This window comes from Centruroides sculpturatus, unplaced genomic scaffold (genome assembly GCF_000671375.1).
Source record: "Centruroides sculpturatus isolate CEXI.00-Female unplaced genomic scaffold, Cexi_2.0 scaffold259, whole genome shotgun sequence".
Classification (NCBI taxonomy): Eukaryota; Metazoa; Arthropoda; class Arachnida; order Scorpiones; family Buthidae; genus Centruroides; species Centruroides sculpturatus.
Genome location: NW_019384410.1, coordinates 149,585 through 177,492, shown reverse-complemented (window position 1 = coordinate 177,492; position 27,908 = coordinate 149,585). Strand labels below are relative to the sequence as shown.

At 29.3% G+C, this 27,908-nt stretch overlaps 1 long non-coding RNA gene across 1 annotated transcript; it reads left to right on the top strand.

Annotated features, from left to right (window-relative positions):
• The first annotated feature begins 940 nt into the window (after positions 1-940).
• On the top strand, positions 941-27,908 carry LOC111618995. The gene is made up of 4 exons (XR_002755670.1): positions 941-1,054; positions 12,329-12,456; positions 14,903-15,044; positions 27,848-27,908. It is a non-coding gene; the product is annotated as an uncharacterized LOC111618995 (long non-coding RNA).

The window sequence follows — 27,908 nt, the reverse complement described above, 5'->3', positions numbered from 1 at the left end:
GAGGATTTCCGATTATCTAATAATAAAATAGACCCGTTTGATAGCTTAAGTATAGCCCATATACATTATCTTAATATTAATTTTATTACTGTTTAATTTAATAAATAAATAAATAAAATTGAGCGACGACGAGTCAGTCAGACATTCTCGTGTCTCATTCAATTATAAGCACAATGTATTTATTTATTTATTTATTTTTTTTTTTAAATAATTTTGAAAGAGAATAAGTAATATAAAATCTGATAATTTTTTTTTTCAATTGTTTAAATCTGTTTGATGTCGGTTAATTTATTAAAATGTTTAACTTGATGATGTAGATAAAGGGTATAAGAAAATTGTAACTGATATCCCCAGCATCAATCACAAAATCTTTATTTAGAAGTTTTACCCATTCAGGTCTTTTATCGATTATAGTAATATTGATTTTCGTGTAAAAAATGCTTCTCCAGTCAGCTGAGGGCATTGTTCAAACTGACAATGAGAATGCAAAAATCGAAGAGGACTTCTTGACTACAACTACAACAAAACAGTTTTTCGTGTTTTGATTATTAACAACCTACCGTATTGATTTACGAATATCGTACGGACGAAGCTACAAAAACATCCATACAAGAGTTTTTATTATTATTTTTTTGAAGATTTACTGATTTAATCGGTCGAAAATACACACACACACACACTACTACTTCTCTCTTGATTTTTCTATATTGTATTACCTTTTTTTTTTTAAGTTATTAAAGTCTCTAAATGTCTTTCTCATATTTACTTTAAATTAAAATTAAATTTACTAACGTATAAATTATTATATAAGAGTGTTTTTAAGAGGGGGGTTAGTAATTATACGAAATAATAGTAAAGTCGATTTCGTTTAATTCGAATTTCTATCACCAGATGGTGACACGATTGCACATGTGCCACATCGACTAAGATGGCTGCGAGGCTTTTGTGGTGGCAGCGAAGCAGGGCACGTCTCAAAATCTGACAGGGCGATTTCTTGACCTCTAACCTAACTGGTATCAATTGTATGACGCAACAATAGACAACATGGTTAAATGTGAGTATAAAGCTCATAGGACCTACTAATCCATATGATTATTTAGAGAACTGGTATATTGTTCAACCTTTTTGAAAAAGTAAAATGATCGATCTAGTTTCATTAAATCGTTTTAATTTAATTAGAAGTTATATATACATTTATATATCATTTGCCAGTTTTTTTTTTCCATACAAAGAAAAAAAAACAATGCCATAGTGTTAAACTGTAGCCTACCGTAAAATTTAATACCTTAAAAAAGGGGGGGAAATGTTATTTTAGTTTATTTTATGGGTGTTATTTTGATTAAGGAGAAGAAAGATATTTTAATTTTGTATTTAGGAAAAGGATATTTTTTTTTTTTTTAGAATTTCTTAAGTTATGATCTAATACGTAATAATTTAAAACAGTTTGAACTTATTGGGTCAAATGTGATGTAACAAGTTAGCTTCACTATAATTTCAAATTTCAAAACACATTCCAAATTAATTATTAGCTATGATGAGTTCCTCTTTCTACCATGTTGTGATTTGATGATGCTGATTGATTGCGATCATCGATCATTAATCACGTGATTTAACTAACACTGTTGCATTTGTTCTAAATAAAGAGTTTTAACCAATTTAAAAACTGTTGATTATCCGATTATTTTTTTTTTTGTTTAATAATAAATAAATAAATAAATAAATAGCGTATTTAACTAGTTAAGTTAGGGCTCGATGTTGAAGGTATTTAACCCATTGTGTTGACTACAGTTTTTCCACCCAATAATTCTTTGTTTTCAGGTTAAAATATTTGGCCCACCCACGCCGAAAACTGTCACACTGATATAGGAAAAACAGAACTTTAATTTGAACCATCCCTGAACCGACAGAAATCTCCTCCCTCAGTCGGACAGTCAGATAATGACTGGGCCTCTTCTCCTCAGCCTAAACCTTCAATAAAGGCGGTAGATTTTCTAATGATCTCGTGCTAAGGCTAACAGCTGGAAATTATGGGTCGCCATCCAGGCACCGCTAACTACACTCATTCCCTCTGCATTTCTCCCGACTGCCAAAGCAGTCACTCTAAGGCAGATTTCAGAATCCACTCTCCAGTATTAAAATATCATTCACTAAAGGCCTATATATATATATAGGTTGCTAACTGGGCTAATTTTAGTCTTTTAGAATCTTTAATGATTAATTTGCATTCTTATTTAAGATAGGATCCGACAATTAGATAACCTCCTTGGAGGGAAATTCTGATTTTGGAGCATTTTTTTTAGAATGAGATAAACAGAATGAGTTGAATCTAATAAAAAAGTATAGACTACATTATCTAAAGATTTTAATGATTGATCGAATGTCTATCGATTTACTCAAACTCATCGATCATTAATCCATATGTACAAAAAAAAAACTCACAATGTATATACGCTTCTCCAACGATTGCCTGAATTGTTAGTGCATAGACATTTTCTGAATGCAAATATTTTACCTGCAGGCCATTCGTTTTATAACTTTATTGTATATTATTTTATTTATTTATTTCGTAAAGATGGAGAGAATATTTTAAAATAAATGTTGTTTTATTTTATTTTTTAGTGGTTTTAGTCTTTAATGAATTTGCAAGACTTCATTTTGTATTCGTAATGTGTAGTCACTCGTTTAAACGCTTGGAACAATTTGATTTTTGCATTCAGCAGAACGTTTTCAAATTTGTTTCCCTTTAAAGTCGATTGTGAAAATAATTAATCGTGATTAAATGATAAATATTGTATATATGGAGAGATTTTTGGAACGTGTAAAAGTGTTCCATATGATATAAAAACAGGAGACATATTATGAAATATTCCAAAGGCATTACTTGATCTAGTTTTCTTTTTCTACCAAAGAGCAGTCAATGTAAATGACTAACCATTTAGAACCGTTTAACTCAACCCCAAGCTACCCACACGGGCAATTGCAATAATCACGGTACTTCATGAGCCAGAAACATGCTGTTATCCGACCAATCTCACTCGCCAATGCCAATTTGATGCATGTCCCTTTTGTGGACTGACTTAAGGACGTAGGGCGAGGAGCCTGTTAAATGCATCAAATGATAGAGTCTGTCTGTAAGTTAATTGAAGTACAAAGTACAGTCAGCATTCGCTAGCAGTCTGGCATGGTGATTAAAGTACAATTTGCACGTTTATGATATCTTCCCTTCCCCACGTCATCTGATTCCCCCCTATAATGTATAAAAGTCACAGAAACACTGCTAGATGCATCAGTCCGCACGTACTATACCTGATGGTGTGTGTCTGTATGGATGGTGTATGTAGGATGACAAAAATCCGGTTACATTGTTTACTAATGTCTAGAAAACACGTGTTTTACACGTGGTTAGTTGTGCAACTGACAATACCGATTTCAATCAACCCTGATACTGGAAATGTCTATTTCATTCACTTTTACCACACTTTATAGAATATCTACTTTCGTTTTATCCGTCTGCTCGACATAATACTTCATTCAAATACTCGTATTGTGTCTTTCTAACACTACAAAACGGTAAGTAAAACGTTTATATTTTTTTACAAATTATTATCCACAAACTATAAACTTTACTCTAGTTATGGTAAACTTTACTGGATATGACGTAATGTTATCGACAACCAATCCCCGTAACTGTTAGAGAAAACAGTAAATCATTGTTAAGAAGTAACACTTAGCTTGAAGGCATTGGTTTAAAATAACTCCGGCAGATGTCGTTGTCTTCAAGATGGAAGATACACTTTACCAATGGTGATGTTGATATCTCATTGATAATGTCGGTTGTTCACTGTATATAAATAATATTGGCAGTTTTATTTTCTCCCTCAAATAATATTAAGTGCCATTCGTCATTGATAAGAATTACCAATAGAATAAATGCACTTTCGATTGTGAATGTTAATTATTATAATTATTTCTGCCACAAAAATTTACCTTTAAAACCCTTCGGAAAACCCTCGAAATCCTTCAGAAAATCCCTGAAAATCCTGCAGACACTTAAAGTGTCCTGGAGGATTTTTTCGGCGAATTTTTGGGATTCTCTGGAGGATTCTCATGGATTTCTCTGGAGGATTTTCGGGGATTTCTCTTTAGGATTCGGGAGGATCTCTGGAGGATTTTTAAGGATAAAGTTTCAATGTTTATTAACTTTTTACACGTATTATTTTCAATATAACATTATGCTGACTTATCATAATACAAAAGATGCTCCCTTTTTTTGTTGATTCATATTCAAAACAGAATAGTAGCATAAAAATACGTAATTATAAACGATTTATAATATAATTTACTATTTTATTCTAAAAAAAATATATTTATAAAAATTATTCTAACTATAACCTATAGAATTTTTATAAGCTGTAAATTAATAATATAATATTGAAATTGGTAGAAAACATACCGCAGAATATATTTTTGCTTAAGGAAATTTACATAAAAGATGAATTAAACCGCCTGGCCTATTAATGATGCTAATAATATAATAACCTTATTATAGATCTTTAAAAATCAATATGTCTTTTAAAAATGCAAAGTAAATATATATATATATTTAATAATGCGATGTTTTATATTCTATTATAAGCAATAATTTATTCGGAATTATATGAAAAATAATGCAATCAATCGTATTAAATATGCTTAATAACTTATTTTTCGTGTTTAACTCGTTTATATTATAAGTTTGAACATGTCAACTGCACGGTTGGATTAATGAAAAACTAATCTAACCTTTATCAATAAACTAAATAATTCTACTCATGGAACTAATTAATACTAAATGATGTTTATTTTTAATTAATTGGCCTTAATCTATTGAGGATTTTTTTTTTAGTTTTTTTGAACTTTTATAGAGGATGTAGATGATGTTATTCGTAAGTGTAAGGCCTAATTTCGGTTAAGGCCTTGGTTTTCTTGAATTAAAATGCTTAGATCTGGATTTTTCTAGGCTTTTTAAAACTGTATTCCAATCAATAAAAAGCATAAATCATCGTATCTTGACAACAAATACATACCGGAGGCTTTACTTTGTTAGAGCTTAACGGTATAGTATAGCATTTAGTCTTAGGAGGAACCCGATGATTTCCTACCGATTTTTTTAGCTAATGACTGGCCAGCTGGGGTCGGAGGTGAAAGGTCACTAGTTTCGTCCGTGTGAGAACCGGAACTGTAGGAACCTCAACTGTCATTAAATATCTTTACCCCGTTTTTTATCTAAGCTCCCCTGAGATCGATACAGTGTTCCCCTAGAATCCCCAAGGACAAGCCTCTAGCTAAAATGGGTCCATTCTCTTCAAACACCGCCAGACATATCTAGAAAGTCTGTCTTAATTGAGAAGGACACTGACTTATATTTCAATTATGTAATATAACTATAGTTAATTTTAAATATTTTCATCTTACATTATTCTATATACTGTACTAAGATTAATAGGTATATTTTTCTTTCTCTCTCTTATATATAGGCTATATATATATATATTTTTTTTTTATTTTCATAATCTGTGCAATTATCTTTAGTAATTTTCTAACCACTCAAGCATGTAAGTTGTTTCCATTAGCGAAACTCCAGATAATTCGCCTATAACAAGCGGACACAAGCGACAGGAGACATATTAGGCTTAGTCCCTTCAGGTAGGTTCGTGTTTGAATCATAAATAGGTCTTAACGTCTTTATCTTCTACGTCGTATAGGCTTTCATTTAATTCTTGTAATAACTATAGTTTTCTTAGTCGACAATAGCCTTGTCTCTCACCCTTGCCTTCTTTATAGCCTTAACGATGTTGCCGAAACCTGTGTTGCTTCTTCTAAACCCTGACATTAGACCCTTTCCTATCAAAAACAAATATTTTTGAATATAAAAATATTCAAAATACCTATACACTTTACGCTTTTATATTATTTATTATCACTCGAATAGGAACGAAAATAAAATCGTGTTTAAATAATAGAATTTAAACACGTCGAAGGTTTAATATTATAAGTTAAAAAGAAAGAAAAAAAAACAAAAAGAACGTTCGTATGTCTATTGATTTTTCTTCTATACTTTAGTTTAGAAGTTTACTTTGTTTTAAACAATGGAAAAATCTAGGCCTATGCCATCTCAGTTTAGAAAAATAGGAATAATCGGTGTCTACAATCCTATTAATTAATATTTTTACAATAATTAACTTGGATTTATTAAAGTTTATTCTATTCAAATGATCGAAATCATCAATTTTCTTCGTTATTTAGATAAAGAAGTACATAAATAAGACATTAAAAGTGAGAATATAAGGTTAAGATATGATAATAATAATACCGTAATGATATATTTTTATATAAGTATAATACATTATAATTAAGGCATGCTTTATTATTATATATATATATATAAGTGTACTGAAGACTTGTTTTGAATTATTGTTGTGATAAAAGACTTAAGCATAACAATAATGAAAGTATAAAGGATCAACGATGCGATGTTTTATAATATAATAAGAAGGAAAAACTAAATAATCTATAGAGACATTTTATATAATGAATTAATTATATTAGATATATGATATTTTAACTTCTATATCAAGTATTTTCTTTGATGAACGAGGGTTTATTTAATAATATTAAATAAACTTTCCGTAATATCAAAGAGTAGGCATTTCATATTTGTTGATCATCTGTTAACCAAGAATTATGGATCTTACTATTTGATTGAAAGTAATGAAATACGCAAATATTTTAATAAGAAAATTAAAGATAAACGTCTAAATTAATAGAATATAAATATAACTTTAATATATTTTTTTAACATTACAATAACATAACAGTAGTCTATCACTAATATCCTATGTGAATAGGCTACGAATACCAAGTTTTAACGTTAAAACTTCACAATTATTTAATTAATTAAGTGTTTTAATTTGAAATTAATATAAATTTTAGATTAATTCTAAAGTTATTTTGCTAAAATTTTAAAATGATTTGATAGAAATAACAAAGAAATTTGATAATGGTTCTAATCTTTACTTTTAAAACCTTAATAAATTTCCGAAGAAAAACTTGATCGATAAACACTAAAACTAAAGCATAATCTATACCAAACGTGTCTATTCTTATTTTCCAATGTATAAATTTATAGGCCTTTAGATCTTTATAAACTTAATTTAAATTTAAAATTTATAAAAACGCGATTATCTGGTTAAGAATTTCGTTTAAAGTAACTCAGACATTTCTCTATTTTTATTTGTTTATTTGATGTAAAAGCCGGACTTGAAAGATATTTTATAATTATCTGATAATGATGAAGATTTTTTTTTACAGTAAAAACATAGCTGAAAGTAATTATTTATCCTTAAAATGAGAAATGTCTTAATGGCTTTTAGGTGCGCCTCTCCATTAATAAATTTGGAAGGTTAGCTCCAGGGATAAAGTTGTTTCAAGGAATGCCTCACTCTGAAATTTCTCACTACAAAGATCAACACTGTTATTATGTTCCCGGATATTATAGCGCATGCCTAACGGGTTAAATTAATTTGTAAGGTAGGAACGTATCCGTTTAAGAGCTTCTCCAGGGAAATCTCATGTGATGAATTTAGTTTCGGAGGCGTGACCATCATCCCTATAGGCCTATATCCAATAGGGTTTTATATTCAGATACTAATTTTTAACTATTCCCTTAAGTTATCACGCTGAGAGTGAAGATAGGATACGTATATAATAGGGATTCGATACTTAAATACTTGACAGAAATTAATATCGAACGATAAAACGATACCCATTGCAATTTCCCCCCTCCCCTTTTTCCTTTATTAAAGTCTAACAGCCTACATATAGAAATTAGGTCTAAAAAGCTAAGTAAATATTATAATTAATTATAAGGAAAGTAAAATGTTATGTTGAAAATTCATTGGTTAGACTGAGGAAAAAGTTTAAGTAGTGTCGTCAAGCCTATTAAGTACACGAATTTCTTCGCTTGATGGAAGACAAGACTGTCAAGTGTAGTTTTTTCGTCAATTTAACGTTTTATTAGTGTAATAAAGGCATGACAATAGACCCGTATTTATTTAGGTGTAATAATGGTTGCCGGTTAGAAGTAACAGTGATACAGTACAGATTTTGACGCATCATTAAGTTTTAAGTGGCATTTTCGTCGTATTTTTCCCGGGCTACGAGGCACACATTACTGTAAGTAAGCCTGTGTTTACTACCTTTTTTTCTCCTTTTACTTTCTATCTTCAAAATTTCAATAAAATCTTTACACTTTATCGAAATAAACGAAAACAATATTAAGGTATTAATTCATATTTAAATAAATTAATTCGTCATTAGTATTTAATTATAATAATTATTATTATACAGACTTTAAGAAGGTAACATTTATATAATTAGGCCTACGTTACTCTTCAGCTCCTGTTTAGCTTTAGTATAGCTTTATTATAGTAAATTTTATAGAAAAATAAATAAAATATTATATAATTAAAGTGACGAAAATTATATTTAATTAAAAAAAAATATACACTATTGTTTATACGTGTGACTTTTAATCAGTTGATAACTCGAGCTTTGTTAAGTTATATTGATTTTGTGTAGGCCTACATTATACTAAACTCTAAACTTTATACTTATATTTTTATCAATATTTAAGCACTTATCCCATTGTATTAGAAGAATAGAAATGTTTTTCAAGGTTAATTAAGCGGTACAGAATTAGTTAACGTTCGAATTGACATCTTAATTCCATTAGAAATTCGATATTTCCGATTAAATTTGTACAGTACAACACTATCTTATACCGAAACGTAATTAATGATTAATGAATATATTATTATTATTTATATATATAAATCTTTAGGTTTAAAAAAAAGTTTAATAAGTCTACGTCTCAATATAAAGATTTAGTGATAAAGTTAATCTTCTTATAGACAAAAAAATTACATTTATAGGCCTATGTAATTTTAATTGAAGAGAAAAAAATATCCTTCTTTATATATTAACAACAATTGGGTAGTATGATTTATAATTATATTATTATTATTTTAATTCTTCAAATATTTATTTGTAAATTGTATAAATTTCTAATTAATATTTCTCCTTATTCTAGAGGGAGGGGTGTTATAACCCCTTAAAGGAATTAATAAATTAATTGAATTCAATTGTAAATTATATAATTAGATAATAAAAATATTACTTTTTCTTTATTAAAAATTTCTTTTTTTATCAAATTTTTATTGTTAAAAATAGATTAATAAGTTTAAAGGCCTTCGTATATGATTGATATTTTTGTAAGATTTTAAGCATTTTGTTTGAAAAAAAAGGGGGGGGATGAAATTGTGGAATAGGTTTATAAAAAGTTTAGTTAAAGCACGTTTTTACTAGCATACTTTCGAGACGTATAGGGGTTTACTTTCATGGTCTGTAAAGGGTAAAAGTGGAATGTTATTTGATCCAGTAGAGAGGTTCCTCCCCTGACAATTTACGTGGCGTCTATACGTGATATTATTCGCATCACGGATGCTTCATTAATCATAAAACGAAAAGAAGAATGTCAGAGGTAGGCCTAATCTTCGTAACTATGGAGGTGGCGTCTTATCTTTTCTCTCATCGGACTTACCTCTTAGATCACGTGATTGTGAGCTTCACGTGATCGAGGCACGTTCTTCTTCGTGCTTCGACCCCTCCGAAATTCTTTAATGTTTTCGTCTATTTTCGAATTTCGTAGATGAAAATCTTTAAGAAAATGTTTCTATTACCTTTAAAATGTATTAAACTTAAGCGAAGTTTAATCGTTGTTCCATTCTTTTGGAGAAAAGTAAGATGTCTCTCTCATAGCCTTTTGTATCTAACGAAAATAATCTTTTTGTCAGTCTCATAAACGTGCGGTATATAAATCGTTAAAGCAAAAATATAGTTTATCTTTTATAGGCTATATTTATGAGTATGCCGAAGAATAAGCCTATTATTAATTAACCCACCAAGGACATTTATTTAACCTCAAGAGAAATTTATTCACTTTCAGATAGCTGCTATATCATTTATCAATGTTCAAAGAAATCTAGTCGTGTACCTTTAAAAAAAAAATACTTCTTTAATTTATATTTTTATATAAATAAAGTATATAAGAAGAGAATTTACATAAACTAAATGATATTTTACCTTTTAAAAACTTAAAATTTCGTCTTCGTAGTGGTTAAAGATTGAATATTTTTAAGCATTTTTGTAAAGTTAAATAAGAAGACTTACTTAAAAAGATAACCACGTAGAGAGATGGATAAGGTAGGCAAGGCAAAGAGACTAAAGAAATAACTTTAATAGCCGGCTTATGGTTGACCCGTGTCAAAATTATCCGTAAATAGCACCAAAGGAGTTTGTTTGTTTGTAACGAGACATTAAAGCATAATTGACACGGATAATGTTCATTTACATGGGATGCAAAGACAGCTTTCATTCATCAAAAGCCTTCTCCAATGACAGCGCCCTCATAATTGGTGGGTGCACGACATGCCTAATAGAAATTCGGGAAACAGCTGATTGTCACGTGAAGTAGCGCTGATAGATTCATCGTAACAAACAAATTCAACCCTTTTGATCACTTTTTAAATCGTTTTTGTCCGTCTTATAATTTCATTCAGAAAATCACTTTCTAATACATAATTCTATTCATTTTTTAATGTTAATTAATTGTTTCTTTTAATCTAATGTTTTGTTTTAAATAATATTATTATATTTCTAAATTAGGCCTAAATGTAATAAGGTAAATTATGAAGTTTGGAAGAAGAAGAGATAATCAACTCCCTTGTATATTTGTAAATTTAAATTAAAACAGTGTAACTTTAAACTGAATCTTTCTAATATATAGGCCTATACAGGCCTAGGCCTAATATTAGTCTAAATATCTATATTTATAGATTTATAAGGCTAATATTAGGCCTATAATTAGCCTTTCAATGTTTTTATATTTAGAAAATAAAAAGTCTATTTTTAGATTTAAGGATGGTATTTTTTTAAAAAAATTCAGTACTTCTAATGTTTTTAGACTCAAATCTTTGTTACTAAATATATATATAAAAACAATAATAATAAAAAAAAATTCATTGGACTATTGCGTGTTGAAAGAAAAACAGAATTTCAAATATGGCTGTTTGGAATTTGTAAACGTTCTCTTCTAATCCCATACAGATCGACAACCTCCTCTATAATCTCCATCAATAAATCATGGAATTGTCTCCATTTTGGGCGTCAGTAACGCTTTCGTCATTTCTCTCGACCTCACCCACTTCCCTCTATAATCCTCTCCATCGACCCTTTGTTCTTTTCCTTCAAGCCTTTGAAAGAATCTCAGATGCATATTAAATAAGCTCCTATTTTTTCCCCCTTCTCTATAAATTGTTTTTTTTTTTTATTTTTTCACTATCACTATCACTACGTTTGGTTATAGGCCTAAGATTTTATTTAACGCATTTTTAACGTTTAAAAAAAACACTGTTGTAAGTCTTTAAATTTAAAAAAGAAAGATTATATTTGTTAGAATTTAGCGACCAATCTTGCGTTATTCTGAAAGAAACCCTAAGAGAACCTCCGCAGAGGGTGGTAACCCAACTTTCCTTATGTTACTATTGGTTAGAAGGATGTGTCAGCCTCTCGCATTCACCCAAGTAGGCGTAACTGGAAGAACTAGCGAATGGAAGAAGAGGCGCAACTATCCGATGTTAACAAGCAATTACAGCTGTTTACTGCACATCACAGACTATTGATAGTTTTACGTAACTGAAAGTCTTTTCTATTTATTTCCGACAATATTGATCGAAACCTGTTATTTACGTAAAATTAACTTGTTATCTACGTATACTTAATTCGAGCCTTAACATAGGATTCATCGCCTTATTTATATAAAATATTGTGGATAAATAATGATTTTTTTTCACATATCACGATTTTTAATCTAATTTCTGATATAAATTTAATGAAAATGTTAAGTAAACCCTGTTATGAAAATAGTAAATTGGATATAAAGCTTTTATCTCTTCGTTTTTAATCTATAAATGGATAAATAAAGGGGGGAAGATCTTTATCTGTTCAACAGCGAACAATGTTTACATTTCCTGTATTTATCAATGTAAATTTTATTAAACTTAAGCTTAAAAAATTGATATTAAATCGTTTTTTTTAGGTAAAAAGATCTTTCTTTTATTATAAAATTAAAGTAGAATAAACGTTAGAATTGTATTTATCGTTAAAATTTATAAGTTTACTTTTGAATGAAAAGTGTAATTTTTTTGATTTTTATCTTCTTTCTCGACAGAAAACATTTCCTGTTGTAAGATCATGGATGGATGATCATGTAGTTCAACGTATCTGCCATATTGAGGATGTCCATGAATGGAAATTTTAATCACGTGATATTTCCACGAAAAGGAAAAACACCTTTAGGTCAGTTAAAAATAGAAATACAGTTCATTTTTTAATAATCCATAGTGTTGTTTAGTAATTTAACACATCTTATTTAATACCATTTGTTAATTAAACGTTATTATACGCTAAATAATTTATAGATTAATCACGATTAAATTAAGTTTCCTGTAGAGAATTTTCTCATAGATATTAACATTTTCTTAAGGATTTATAGAGTTTAATACGTGGTAGAAAATACAAAGAATCATCTACGGAAAGAGTAAAGTAATTGATGAAGATATGAGAAGATATTCTAAATTTAGTTGACCCATTTTATTAAACCCATTGAAAATTTTCTAATAATAATATTGCCCTTTGCTCTTAGTCATTGTCAATATTATAAATTTATCGAGCCATTTATGTAGGATTAGTCTATATATATATATTATCGGAAAATATTTTAAAAAATCGATCCATTCTTTTCTAAAATTTCTTTTACTAAAACAAAGTTCAAATTTTCCGTGTCAAAAAAGAAAAAAAAAAACAAGAAAAAAACACTTACTTTAGAATAGTAGAACCTGTGGTATTTCGTATTATTTTTATGGCCTGTAGGCCTCATCAAACTATCACCTTAGGCCTCTCGCTTAGAAAAAAAAAAATAAGAAGAAGAAAAACTTTTCGCCATAAATGATTTACGAACCTCATTTTACTGACTGTAAATAAAAATTTTAGATTTAGAACAGGAATTCTTTAAGTGCGTGATTTTTTTGTGAGTCCTTGGGGTGCAAAGAGAGAGAGAGAGAGAGATCTTTATCTCCTTTCAACTTTCCTACGGACTTTATGACTTGAAAGGGCAACAGTTATGACATCCTACAGACTGTTTTACAACTTTTGTGTGTGCGTTACAACTCGATACATATTGTAAGAAGGAAGACAGGTTTGATATTATCGTATAGTTATGAATCAAAATGTTTGCATAGAAAAGTTGTTAGATATCAATTGATTTCGACGTTACACTATGGAATTTTTTCATTCTTTTATAAATAATTTTATTTCGAATCGATTCTAAAGATAATTCGATTAATTAAAATCGATATAATTTATATATATATATATTTTTTCTTTTAAAAAAGAAAGAATTAATAGTCGAGAGAGCCATCATCATTTCTTCGATAGGTGTAGAAAAATGAGCCATCTCTTATTGAGAGATGTCTGTCAGTGTCATAAAGCGAATTTGGGATAGTCTTACGACATAATAAAACCACCCACTCTATAGTATTTTTATGGTTAGGTATAGAGATACCAATCTGCTGTTTCTCACCCTTGCATGAGTGGTACCTACACAACTAAAAGAGTCAACGATTTAACGATCTTATACTCGAAACTTTAAGAGGGAAAAAATCTTAGTGATGTGTTAAATTTTATTATTATATATATATATGAAACATCTGTTAAATTTTATATTAAAATTCTATGTTTATTCTTCTTAAATTTTATAATTGTTTAACCTCTTTTAAAGGCTTCCATCATACAAATCTTAATAGAAGGTGGATGATGATGATTCGTATCTTTGTGTACAAAAATTGTGTTTAAATTTAACATTGTTTCAGTTAAAAGTGATTAAATTTATACTAAAATCGACATTGATACGAACAACACGTNAAATTTAAATTTATTTAAAATTAAATATTAATTTACATTAAAAATAAATAAAAACATTAATTAAAACACTTAAATAATAGAAAATTTTGTAATTAATCGTGCTTCTCGATTTCGTCGCTAGAGGGCGTTGTTTGAACTTGAAGTGTCGATTGAAGTGACGTCGTGGCGACTTGTAAAAGTAGCGATTCTGTTAAATAAATTAGTTCTAAAATAATTTAATTATTTATAGAAATTAATATTATTTTAGAATTTTAAATATTAATAAAAATTATTATAATTTTTTTTTAATTGTCTAAAATTAAATACAGTAAGTTTTAATATGTATATAGCCTATAAGCCTATATAAGTATATTACACTATTACTGGAATAAAGTTATATTAAATTATCCACGGTATAAATTTAAATTAGAATGAGATATTTAAAAAGTATTTTTGATATATATTTGCAACTTTTCTCACGCACGGATGAAGACAGAAACACGCAATGTTCTTCACGAAAGCAGAAAGTGACAAATGTCACGACTTTTACTGACCACTTAGTCGAGTCTGGTCATTGATCAACTTTGTCAACCTTGAAAATCAACCGACTGAATTAAAACAACGGAAAATAAATTAAATAACCAAATTACTTATTATATTAATTAATAATTGCATTTAGATTTAACGACATAAGACATTTTTATTAATACGAAAAAAATGGTTGAAATTTCTTTACCCGATCCACGCCATTGAATTGACGGATTTCTCGTATATTTTATAGTTAAATGTGGAGATAACATTTCTACAATTTAGAGGATTTTTTCCCCCTTTTTTTTTTTTACAGATGGAGTAATTTTAGAAAGTACTAAATTTGAACTAAGGAAAGTGGCGGCAGATGCGCAACTCACGCCCCTCGCCAGTTCAAGTTACAGAACCGCCCAGGATAAGAGGCACTCAGCCTCTAGCTAATGGCCCGTTCAAATGCCGTAAGTAGGCCCTATAACAAATGAAACCTTCTCTTTGATAAGGTACATCACACACCGAACTGTTAATGGGCTAAATGACTTAACTTCGATAATCTTGTATAGTTTAAACAAGTGACCGAATGTACTCGTTTCGTGAATGAAAATTATTCGAAAACGTGCCTACTGATTCCTTATTTATACCTATTAAACAATCATTTTTAGTTTAATTCGTGATTATCTTAATTCAAAATTAGATTAAAGCTTAAATCGATCTAATTATAATTTAATATAAAGTTGCGATAGCGGTTTTATCTTCTTTTTTCTCCTTCTTCTCTTTCCTTTTTTTTACTTAAACCGGTAAATCTGGATAATTCAAAGTTGCCTTTTTTCGTGGTTTTTTTTTTCTTTTTCTCTTGATAACTGAACTTTATTCTTAGTTTTTTTTTAGAAATGTTTGAATGCTTAAAGAAGATTAAAGAATAAAATATATAAATTTTAAACTGTATAGGCCGAAATTTAGGTCTAAATGGTTAATAAAACTTCTTTAAAATTTAATTATTACACTCATGAAAAAATTCTTAGACATTATTTCATATATAGCTTTAGGCCTAAGCTTAAATAGTTTTAATTTGCATATTGTAAAAGGGGAAAAAAAAATAAATAAGCAAGAGATAAATTTTGTTCTAATGATGCAAATGTCTACATTAAGATACGCTATTGTCTAAAGGCCTAACAGAGAATTAATTTGAAAACTTTACCTTAACCTTTCATTAAATCTTTTAATCAAGATTTAATAAAATATTTCATTGATTAAATCGTTAAATGTATCTACTCTTTGTAAACATATATATATATATATATAGAAATTAAATTTATTTACTGAATGGATCCAAACTTCATTAAAATTAAATATTAAAAGTACTTAAATACTTTCTAAATTGGAAATATCTTAAAGTTAGACTTAATTAATATAAAAAATAAGGCATTTTAATCATTTACACAATCTTTAATTGTAATAAAAAAAAGGAAATAAATAGCCTATAACTTTTAAAATTTTATTAAATATTTAGGTAATAACACCACTAATTTTGCACGGTTAAAATTCATTTAATATACCTATTTAGATAAGTAAACTTGTATTATTAACTTACTATTTTTATATGGATCTATTTTTATTTACAGGATAAAAATTTAAAAAAGATAATTAAGAATATCTACCAAATAATTTATTAAAAAAGAAAAAAAAAAAAATAACACTACTATTCTATCTCAAAAGTATAATGGATAGACCTTAATTTAGTTTAAAACCAACATTAAAATCTACGGAGAATTAATTAATTATTAAGTTATAATAAATTATGGAAATATTTTTCATAAAATATCCATAAATCTCGTATCAGATAATAAAAAAATCCTTTGCCTTTTAAAATTAGACAAAACAGGCCTATCTTTTCTTCTTCCCTCCCTCCCTTCTATATAAAAAGTAGTAGAGACTGTTATAGTAACAAAATAAAATGATAATTAGAGAGTGACATCATTATTTTATGGATAATTAATAATAAATTTAGGAATCATAACATCTTTATAACAATAAATTTTAAAAATCTGATATATTTTAAGTATGATTAATCACCTAATATTAATCATTTATAATAATTGTAAAAGAAAAAAAATAAATAAGTATATGTATATTAAAAAAAAAACAATAAAAAAAATTGAACATGACATTGATAATTCAAAATAATATCGTTACAAAAAGCATTAAGTCGTTTCATTTAGAGATTATTATCAATAGTTTTATCTAATAATTTTTATTAGCATTAACTAACAATAAAATTATTATTATTTTTTAATATTTCATTAGGTTAATAAAGCATTTATTTATTTGCATGATTACAATTTAATTCGATGAATAAATAAATTATTTGGAATTTTAAAACATTATTTAGTATTTTAATACATAATTATATTAAGAGATTAATTGTTTTCTTTGACCGATCGAACCCGGTTAATCCGCGGTTTCTTTTCTTTTTTTTTCGGCACTTTTATAAGGGAGTGTGTTATTAAGGGCTTAATATATATATATATATACTCTTGTCCGCCCTACGCAAGTTTTTACTAAGGGGAAGGCAGCAGCATTAATTTTGAATTGTAATGACGAGCAGTCACGTGTTTCGACGAAATTTTGATTGGGAGAAACTGTTAAATCTATCGTTATATGGATTTTTTTTTTTTTTTTTATTCCTTCGATGAAGACTCAAGGCCACCTTTGGCCACGGCACGCGAAGGGAGACACGGCACGCATGCTTGTGCACAGGACCGAAACGGCTTGCAGGACGCCATTGTTCGTCAGGGACCGTCTTGCTCTATGCCTCATGTAATGACGTGCAGGACTTATTTATCATGTTACGCATCAGAGAACACTGGCCGACTTCCGGACCCCCATTGTGTCGGGGGCCACACTTCACTTTCCCAGACCCTATACTATAGTATTGTTTAGATTAGGATTTAATGTTGATGTTACCGGATACCACATATCGTCGACTTATATAGAGCCTTTCAAATTGATAGAAATTACCATCATTTTTTCGTTTCCCTACTTCAAGAACACTTTATAAAATGCATAAGAAAAGTCTAAAGTCATACCAAAAAATCTAAGCTTTTTGTATGGTTAAGATATTTTATAGTTTATGGATCAATTTTTAAGACAAGCGTGTATCAAAACACACAATATATTAGTTATTTACAACTTAAGCAACTTAAAAAAAGTTATTTTGAAAGATTACTTCCCTTTTCTTAGAATAAAAAAAATATATATATATATATAGGCCTATATATATTAAAAAAGAATAAAGCTAGGGGTTCTACTCGACTGAATATTGCATAATATAATATATATTTATGCGTTACAGTTTTAACTTACATGTTCTATGATTTGGTCTACACGATTTTAGTCGGCCTTGGTTTCGATTACACGTTTTAAATCCATTTTCCAACTGAAAGGAGTAAGTTTATGAATATGGTAATTGTGTGATGATTAAGATGATGCATAATTTTTCAATGTGTTTATGTGGATAAATGATTTGATAAATATTGTGACTTGTGGATTAAATGCCAGCAGATGGTGAAAATAGCAGCAGGTGGCAGAGGAATTGCACGAAATATGACGTCAGTAAGTTCCGATAGGTATTGCCTATAGGTGTTGTTGTAGCCGAAGCGGAAACGAACTGAATCGAGTTTAATGATAGATAATAATTTAATAAATCAAATTATGCTTGCCTATAGGGATTTATAACGCTTAATATCTATTTAGAAATTACGCAACAGTTGTTGTTGTTGTTGTTACAAATATATATCATGCAAATTCTACTTTTCTTCGTAAGTAATATTAAATATTTTCTGGGTTTAGTCTAATTTAATAGGCACGCCGTTTGAGAAATTTTTTTTTCAAACTTATTTACGTATTAGTTCAAGTCTCTTGCCATGTATCTATGTGTGCATTAAGTATTTCTTTTCAACTCGGAAAATCCCAATTTGTAGTCTCTATACGAGAGCAATTGTAAAACACTCAGAATTCAAACGTCTTTCATTGCATACAGCTTCGTCACGCAAAGGTAGCTGCAGTACAGATCGGGGTGGGTAGAAATAGGGATACAGATTTCGTTACGACATTACCAACAGAGATCCAGTCACGCCATAGTCTCATCAGCTGCTAGGCTTTTTTTTTTATTTGATTTTTTCCATGTCTGGTACTTCGCTTAGGCTTTACTGCGGTCAGTGACGAGTCGGCAAGTTGATATCGTACCGTATCGTACTATCGGACCTTCTTACTATATTGTACTTAGGCTTACATCTGTAAATCAAAAAAAAAAAACAAAAAACATTACTAAATTTGATAACTTCAAAACCTTTCCGATATGATTCGGAAATGAATTTATTAACCTAAACAATGGTTCTTTAATGTCATCCGAGGATATCACACGCGTGAGCCCTCTAAATATTATTGCAACTCTAAAATGACTAATTGGCTTACTTAATCTATACGAGTATATGTAATGTAGTCATACATAAATGTATTAAAATTAAAAAACACACACACAAAGACTCGAGCCGTAAGACAGAAAGTATTGTTTTATTGAAGGACACTCACTATACATGCCTTTAACCAAAGTGACAATGTATGGTACATAGAACTTGAGAATTGTCTTCTGGACATAATATTATTTAAAACAGACATTGTCTGTAGGCATAATTTTGTTTTAATTAATAGCAAGCATAATTTATTAAAGTGTGTTGATAAGACAAGTTAATAACTGTAATTTTAGCCTATAGGCATTTTACAACCAAGTTGAGAGAGAAACTTATTGTTAAACACAAACTGACACCCTGTGTACATTGATAATGATAAATTTAATAATTCATGCACACTAAGTAATTAATTTATTAGAACATATTTTATGCATGTATTTGAAAAACTTTATGCGAATTTTCTATTTTCTTCTTACCTATTTTCCTTCCTATTTTCTTTTTTTTTGTGTGTGTTTTTTCTTTCTGAATTAAGTTTCCAATGCGTTTAATTTCTGTTATTGGTATAATTGAAATTTGCGAAATTTTTTTTTATTTTTTAAATAACACTATTTCATCATAAACTCTTCACGTTCAGTTACGTGTCACGTATATTACGTTGGGGTATAACCACTAATTTCACGCGTCACATATCGAGCCATTAATGAAAGATCAAGATACGTGCTTCGACAGTAACTTAATGTAATATTTACTAACTTCTGCTCGAATTTTACATTCAAAATGGAAGTTTATATATAAAAAAAACAGTTGATAAAGTTGTTACTTCCAGATATTTTGAGATGGAAAGTAGGCCCATACATCTAGGAAATCAAGGCTAATTTGAAAACCTCTCTAGAGAAGTAGGCCTATTAGGAAACACAATAGGCTATTTTAAACTTGGTTAACAGCCGTATTTAACTTTAAAGAAGTTTTGGGGTGAGAATATTTCGTATTATATTCGGTTCAAAAATCTCGTAAATCATCGACGGATTAATTTATTTTTCATATGGACACTTATAAATAACGTGTCTACATAATATAAGAAATAATTATAGTGAAGGATTTAAACGTTATTTTATAAAATCGTGTGTATATTTAAAGTCGAAAATAATAATAACAATAAATAAAAAATAAAAAACTGATTTTATACTACACGTAAATAATATATAATAAATATATGCAACGTTGAAATTGTTAAAAGAGAAATAAACATCTCTATTGTATCATTGGAATCAATATTTTTATTTCGAGAGGAACGAATCAATTGAAAGGTAAATATTGAAAGATGGGCACACAAACACTTTTTTTCCAATCACTGACTGACTACAAAACGTTTACCCCCGACAAATGCCAAGAATCACGCTAGCTCAGTCACGTGATCGGAATGTCACGTCACGAAGTGACTTCTTTTCATTTTTCTCCCCCTTTTTTCCGTTGATCAATATATATATATAATATTCTCTAGTAACTTAAAAATAAAGTTTTATTCTGTTAATTGTTTTTTAAGAGACGAGAGAATTAAAAACTTTATAAGTAATTTAATGATAGATAAGATTATATTGTCACGATACAGTTCTCAGCTCCGCATGTCGCATCTCAGTTGGAGGCATTTCTTAATGAGTTAGAAAAAGGGGAGGGGGAGAGATTAAACACTTATTTCTCTTGAACGCATGCGTAATGACGATAGTTATTTAAATTTGGAGCGAATTCTTTTAGACGAAAAACCCTATGAGGCCAGGGTATCAACGTGTCATCATCTTTCTCGATTGTTTTGTCTCGATAAATATTTTCTAACAGGTAAGTCTAGTAAGGTTTTTGCCCTTTCGTTGTACGTTGATCCCTATTCAAAATTTTTAGACCCCCTAAAGAGAATAAATAAGCCTCGCTAGGAGGGTATCTTCTATAAACTTTCAAAATTTGATTGTAAAATAATATGGTGTTCGTTTAAAAAGTTCACATGTGATGCATGACAGATTGTATTAAAAATATTAATTTAATAAACTAATACAACGTTTAAGGTCTTAGACTCTTATTTATAAATAAGGCCTAAGTTTCTATTTATAAATTTAATAATATTAAGTTCTCACCAATATAATATATAAATATCTATTTAAAAATTCAATTAAAATTGGTCAGTGAAATAGTGACCAAAATTTAGCTTATGTACAGTACGATATACAAGGTAATTCTTGTATTTTTGAATAAAATATTTGAATTTTTACACGAAAACTTTTAACGTGAATGATAAATATATTAACATAAAGTATAATAATACATGTTATCTGAAATACTTTAGCTCATTTAGTATATAATGAAATAACAAGTTGAATATTCCGTGTTCGTGTAATGAAGTGTTAATGAGGAAATTATAAAGTCATTTAGTTATGAAGAAACAGAAGAGGAGCTACCTTTGTACAGTACAAATGTATGTCTTGAATATTGCAAGTAGATAAAATATTTTTCTTCGATACCATCTCCCTTAGAGGCCTCGTATATACAATTGCATCTTCAACTATTAACTGATGTTATTTTAATGTGTTTTATCTTCGTGTATTAGAGTAAAATAATTATAAGTATTTATTGAATATTATATAACTTTCGTCGAATTTAATGTTTACTACTTTATGAAGTATAAAATTTATAAGTAAATTTAATTGGTGGTTATTAAATTCTGTATTATTTCAAACGGTTTAAGAGGGGGGATTAAACTTATGTTACATCTCTCCTAGTGTTCATAGTTAAGTTCACGAAGTTTTAATCTATTTCATATCTTTATAAACTTTAAGTTAAGATAGCCGATGTTACTACGAAAATATTTTATAATTTAAACAATGTTTAATTTAGTATTTCATCCACTAAAAATATACCCTCTTCATGCAACTAAACGTGCAACCTTAAATGACTTGTCTCGCCATAGACTGACATTAGTAGCATTAATTAATGTCAAATACAGCTTCCTATGAATGTTGCTGCCTATAGGCTACCCGTTACAACTTAGTTCTGTCTATTAATATTGTATTGTGATTTAATTAAGGTGAGTGCTACTTTCTGCACCGCTGATCTCTTCTGCACCTATCACGACTGAATGTTTAATTTTTTTTTTTTTTTAATTCTTTTATCATTCGCGTGATTTTTATAAAGATAAATCAATAGATTCTTTCAGCTATTACATATTTAATAAATTTGTTCCAATGCTTATAACTAAGATCTAGTTTAAAGGCTAAGTTCTTCGAATCATATAGATCTAAGCGGTTATTACCACTACCTAATACATAGGCAATCCTATAAATAACGGTTTCTACATCAGGCCTATTATTAACTGAAGTTCCTAAGGCCTTTTCTAGATTAGTCTCTTCTCGAATTCTAGCCTTTGGAACATGATTTTAGAAATAATAATAGATGTAAGTTATATTTAGCATTTTTCCTATAGGCTATTTAAACAAATAGGTAAGTTTAAATGTTAAACATAAGCCTATAGGCGCTAAAGGCCGAGTACGGATCATTATCCAGTAAGGATCAATGAATGCCTTAGGGATATTTTAAGGTGTGGATAATATTGAAAAATTCTTATGGGTACCCAATATAACATTATAGGACTATATTAAAATCTTGACGAGAATAAAATCTGCTTTTTATAAATTTATTAGAGGATGGTAAAGACTATTTTGGTAAATTTATAAAGATTTCTTGATAGTTATCGTACATTTAAATCCTCTATATCTTATAGGAACTACCAGCTGCGTGTGCTGGCTTTTGAGGTGATGAGGGGATCGGTTAGGTTGGGTTGAGAGAGGGTGATAAAAACAATGGTCTTAGTGTCTTAGTAACTTAGTACAGTACATTTATTGAACCGAATATTTACAATAACGAAACTGCAAAACACAAAAAAGTAGCTCCAGCTAAAGTTAAGAGAAGGTGGGGTTTAGGAATAGTTGAAAGTGGCGATCCCCACAATAGGATATTGAAGAATACTCGTATCAAATTTCGTGCGGATAAATTGAATGGCATAGAAACCTTTACCTAACATACATACAAACATACGTATTTTGACTTTTATATACGTAGAAATTTTACATATAAGGTTAGATTATTTGAACAAATCATATTTATTTTAATATAAAAGTATCAGTGTATGCGATAATATGCCGTACCTAGGAATAAGATCGACATATTAGTCCGATGTTAACAAAGCAAAGTATTGTGACGTGTTATAAATTTGAATTCAATAATGTAACAACAGTAAGTACAGTATATTTTTATAGTTTGAAAACGTTGCAATTCAGTATTTTATATACTAAAAAGCCGATAGTTTTAATCAATCTGAAGTAAAAACACAGCAGAAAGAGAGAAAGAGAAAAAAAAATTAGAGTAAATCTCGTAGTTGTAATCTTGAGTATAGTTAATATTCATTGTTCTTAACGTGTAAGAAAAACTATAGTTAATTACAATAAGTTTCTCTATATTTTCCTACATTATGATGTTCCGATTCGATCATATGATAAATTATCCGCCCTAAATGAGGAAAGACAGATAATATGTCGACATCGGAGGGCGAAAAACCTATATCTCAACCATAATATCAAGAAAAACGAAAGATAAATTCATAAAAAGTATTATTAAGTTAGATCCGTTATCTATGTGATATAACATGCTTGACCTCTCATCAGTTAAATTCGTGGCGTAGGTGGGCCTAACTCATGAGAAAAATTTAATGGGCAAAATGTCCGACTCGCTTAGAAAAATCTTTACCAATGAAATTGTTGTATTAAATAATATTTTAATCGTTTTATTAATATATTATATAGGCCTAATTATATTAAAGAATACAGATTTGATTAAAACAGGATGAGCAAGTTTTAAATCTTTCGTGTTTTAATTCGAAGAAGAATAGTTATGACCCGTTTTAACATTTTATGAGGGCCAAAGAAGTAAGAATAAATGTGACATTTTCTTTTCTTTTTCTTCTTCTTTTTTTTTTAATAATATCCGTTTATTCTAACACAGTCGACATTTAGGTGACACCTGTTTCTAGACGGTGACAGGTATACAACAGCACGACAGCTTGTCCTTCTGTCCTCAAGGATGTTAGTTACCTACAGGGCGTCTTCCGATCCTTATAGTAACGCCTCTTTACTCAACTTGATCCATTTCTAAGCATCTATACTGATGAGAATAAATTATTTTTGATTAAAGGATGCTTTGGATTTAAAAGAACTTTAATCTCTTTGCAGCTTCCATTAATCTTTTGTGGCTTCATCGAGGATTTTCCTGAAGCATCCATTGAAGATATTAATATGTATAACTGTAAAATTGGAATCTTTTGTATTAGAATAATTTTTGTATTTTGTAAAAATAATCGAACGAGTCCTCATTAATGAAGTGGCTACTCATACTTCGTACGATAAGTGCGTGACTATTTTCAACAATTTCGGTTTTTTATGTTATTAGGAAAGATGATATGGAACGTTAATTAGCATTTTCGTGATACTAATTTTTGTGCTGATAAATGTTCAAAGTAAAAAAAGAAAAAATGCTTATTATTTTTTCCCCCTACAAAAATAAACAAAATTGTTCATCAAGTCGGACAGATATAAAAAAAAAAAAAAAATAGAAAAAAATTCATATATTCCATTTTATTAATGTCCGTTTTCTCTTAAATAATACTTCCAATTGATAATTTGTATTCTCAATTTTTAATTTTTAAAGAAAGTTTTTTAAGTTTAAACAAAGAAAAATAGATCCGTGTGAGGATGCTATATATTATTATATATATATATAGGCCTTATATATATGATTATTACAGGACTAGCATCTCAAATTTTGTCGCATGGCTAAACTGAGACAATAGTTACATATCTAAGAATAATCCCGATCATTTCTGCTATGTACCAATTAATCCTACTTTAACCGGAAGTAAACTACGTGAGGGAACTTTCTCACATCATCACTCAAAATAACAATCGTTCGATGACCAAAGTGGGATTCTTCATTCACGAGAGACTTTACAATGTACAATGAAGATATTTTGGACATGCGATGAAGGACAGTGCATTCATCTCGTGTCATGATGAAACATTCATTTATAACTTATGTTTTAATATCATTTAGTAATTATATTCATTTCTTGCGTGAAATTTCTTATTTATTAATTTATATATAGGCCTATATATATATATATATTATTATTGTATTATAAAGTAATATACGTTTCATTTTCTATTGATTGCTAAAGTAATACGCTCGAATCTCTACCTCCGTTGTTTATGCTTCGGTCAGTGTCCGTCGTTTACAGGTTTGACCGTATATAGTTTCTTAATTATGTGTTTAAAAACATACTTGTGTAGATATAGACTTATTTCAACACTTAAAATTTGTATTTTTAGTATTATTCTATGATTAAATTAAGATTTATTTTGTTCGAATGTTAAATTTACTTAAATTAATCAGAATTTTAATTGTAAATTTTATACTTTTAATACTTTTAATTACATTTTTATATAAATTATAGATATATTTCAAAGCTTCTTATACCTAAATACTTTACCAAATTTGTCACATTGATTATAATTTTCTTGAACACCGAATATACAAGTAAATATTTTAGTTTTGGAACAGGTTGACATTCCCATTCATTCAAAAACAAAATAAAAAGAAAAGAAATTGTTATGAGTCCGGACACATTGGAGATTCTAAATCGATACGTCGCTCAAGAATCAATTGTAGAGAGTATCTCAGCTAAGGAATGAATCAGTTATATCAATCGTGACTTCTTGCGAGAAATCAGTTACGATTCCGCACGTGCTGATTATTAGTTTCCCCAAAACGTCAATCACTTTCCGGCACGTGATAGATTCATTTCGACCATCACGTGTAGTGAAGAGTCGTTTCTGGTTTCGTGTGAGTCAATTTGTAACGACTGATTGTCCAGCTTAATTTCGTCCACACGCAGTATTGTGGGTGTTAATTTCTGCAACGTGAAATTGCGTGGCACATTCTATCTCCGCTCACGTGATCACATCTCGTGACCCAGATTACAGAGCATTTCCGTGAAATTGATGCCATCAGTGTAACCAAAAAAAAAAGAAAAAGAATAAGAAAATGGTAAAAATTTTTTCCATTTAAGAAAAATTTTTAACTTTTACTGACCTCCAACCTATCAATAGGGGGGTAGGGGGAAAAAAAAGAAAAAAAAATCGTTGAAGAGGAAGTTCCCTTGTCTCTTCCATTATGCCTGAAGTTATGCATCGAATCACACTCATTACCATAAACCTGTCTGGCAACATGATTGATCACCCATAAGTCGACATAATAAACAAATCTTGTTTAGAGCCTACCACTGGTTACTACGTGACGTCACCAGTGATGTTACATTAACATAAGTTAGTTGACCTTTACGTAAATCTTAATTAATTATTACGACGAAAATTTAAGTCAGTAAAGCGTCATTGGTCGAACCTGTTCCGATAGAGATTTGAAAAAATAAATAAATAAATAAATAAAAAAGGGATAGATGTAGGTAGACTAGTTCATTTCCCTACAGCCAACAAACTACCATTTCCTTAATGTATTCGGTAAAGGTGGGATAAGAAATAAGATGATTTGTACACCTGGAGTCTCCCATTATAACATCAAAAAATAAAAAATATTCTCCCCGTAAATCCGCCCATTTAGCAGTTATACAGATAACAAAAAGATGTTTTGAGGAATGTGTGATTTGTTTTATGGGTAGGACCTCTTTTGATCCATTTATTTCGGACGAAACAAGATGGAAATTTTTCTCACGCGTTTTTAAATAATAAATGTTACACACATACATCCTCCCCTGCACCATTTTAAAAACTCCATTTTACACGTGGGTACTCATACTTCTCGTTTGATGAGTGGTGATGCTCTTGGCTACTACTTCAGGCCTTCAAGAGCAAAGGGAGAGAGAGAGAGAGAGAGAGAGATCCAATGGTGTTGCGTAGACGACCGGTAGTAAGTAGGGGAGAACTGTCACCAGCAATATTTCTTACGCGTTAAAAAATAAATAAATAAATAAATAAGGATCCACTATCGGCGGAAATCATAAAACCAACAGCAGCTACGTGATTGCCGTATTGATGCGAATGTCTGAGAGTAACGGCAGACAGGGAGAACAGGTTTAGTAGAGAACATATGCGGACCGTGTAACTTCGGCGTTCGTTGAATTCAGAATAGGAGGGGTGAAAGGCGTGGTAGTCCAGCTCTTGCAGGAAGAAAATTCAGTTAGAAGATTTGTGTTATGTGTCAACTCTTCCAGGAATGACATTAGTGAAATTTTCGTGATTGGAAAATGAGAACCTCATCTAAAAAAAAAAAAGAGGGGAAAAAAATAGTCTCTGACAGCTCGTTTTTTTCCCGCTAATAATACACGTGAGGTATATCTGCGACCTAAAAAGTGTGATCTAAAGTAGTGGGGACAATCTCTGCTTATCTCTAATCGATCACATGACCGATTTCTTAAATAATTTAGCGACCATCCCGTATCTGTTTAGGATCTCCGATATCTTAAAAGACTTTCTTATTTTCACGATTATTTTTTCAAAAATACACTAAATGATACGTGTCGCCATCTATTGATAAGTAATGAGGTTTGAACCTTACAGAAAAACAATATATTTGATGTGTTAGAAAGAAAAAAAATAATAATAATAATTAATTTTTAGTAGTTAAATTAAAAATAACTTGTTCTATATTTAATTATTTAAATATATATATATTGTTTTTTTCTATTACAGAATACAAAAACCAAGCGCATAAATGGAAACGTCTTTGAAATCTTTGTATAATGAAGAGAGA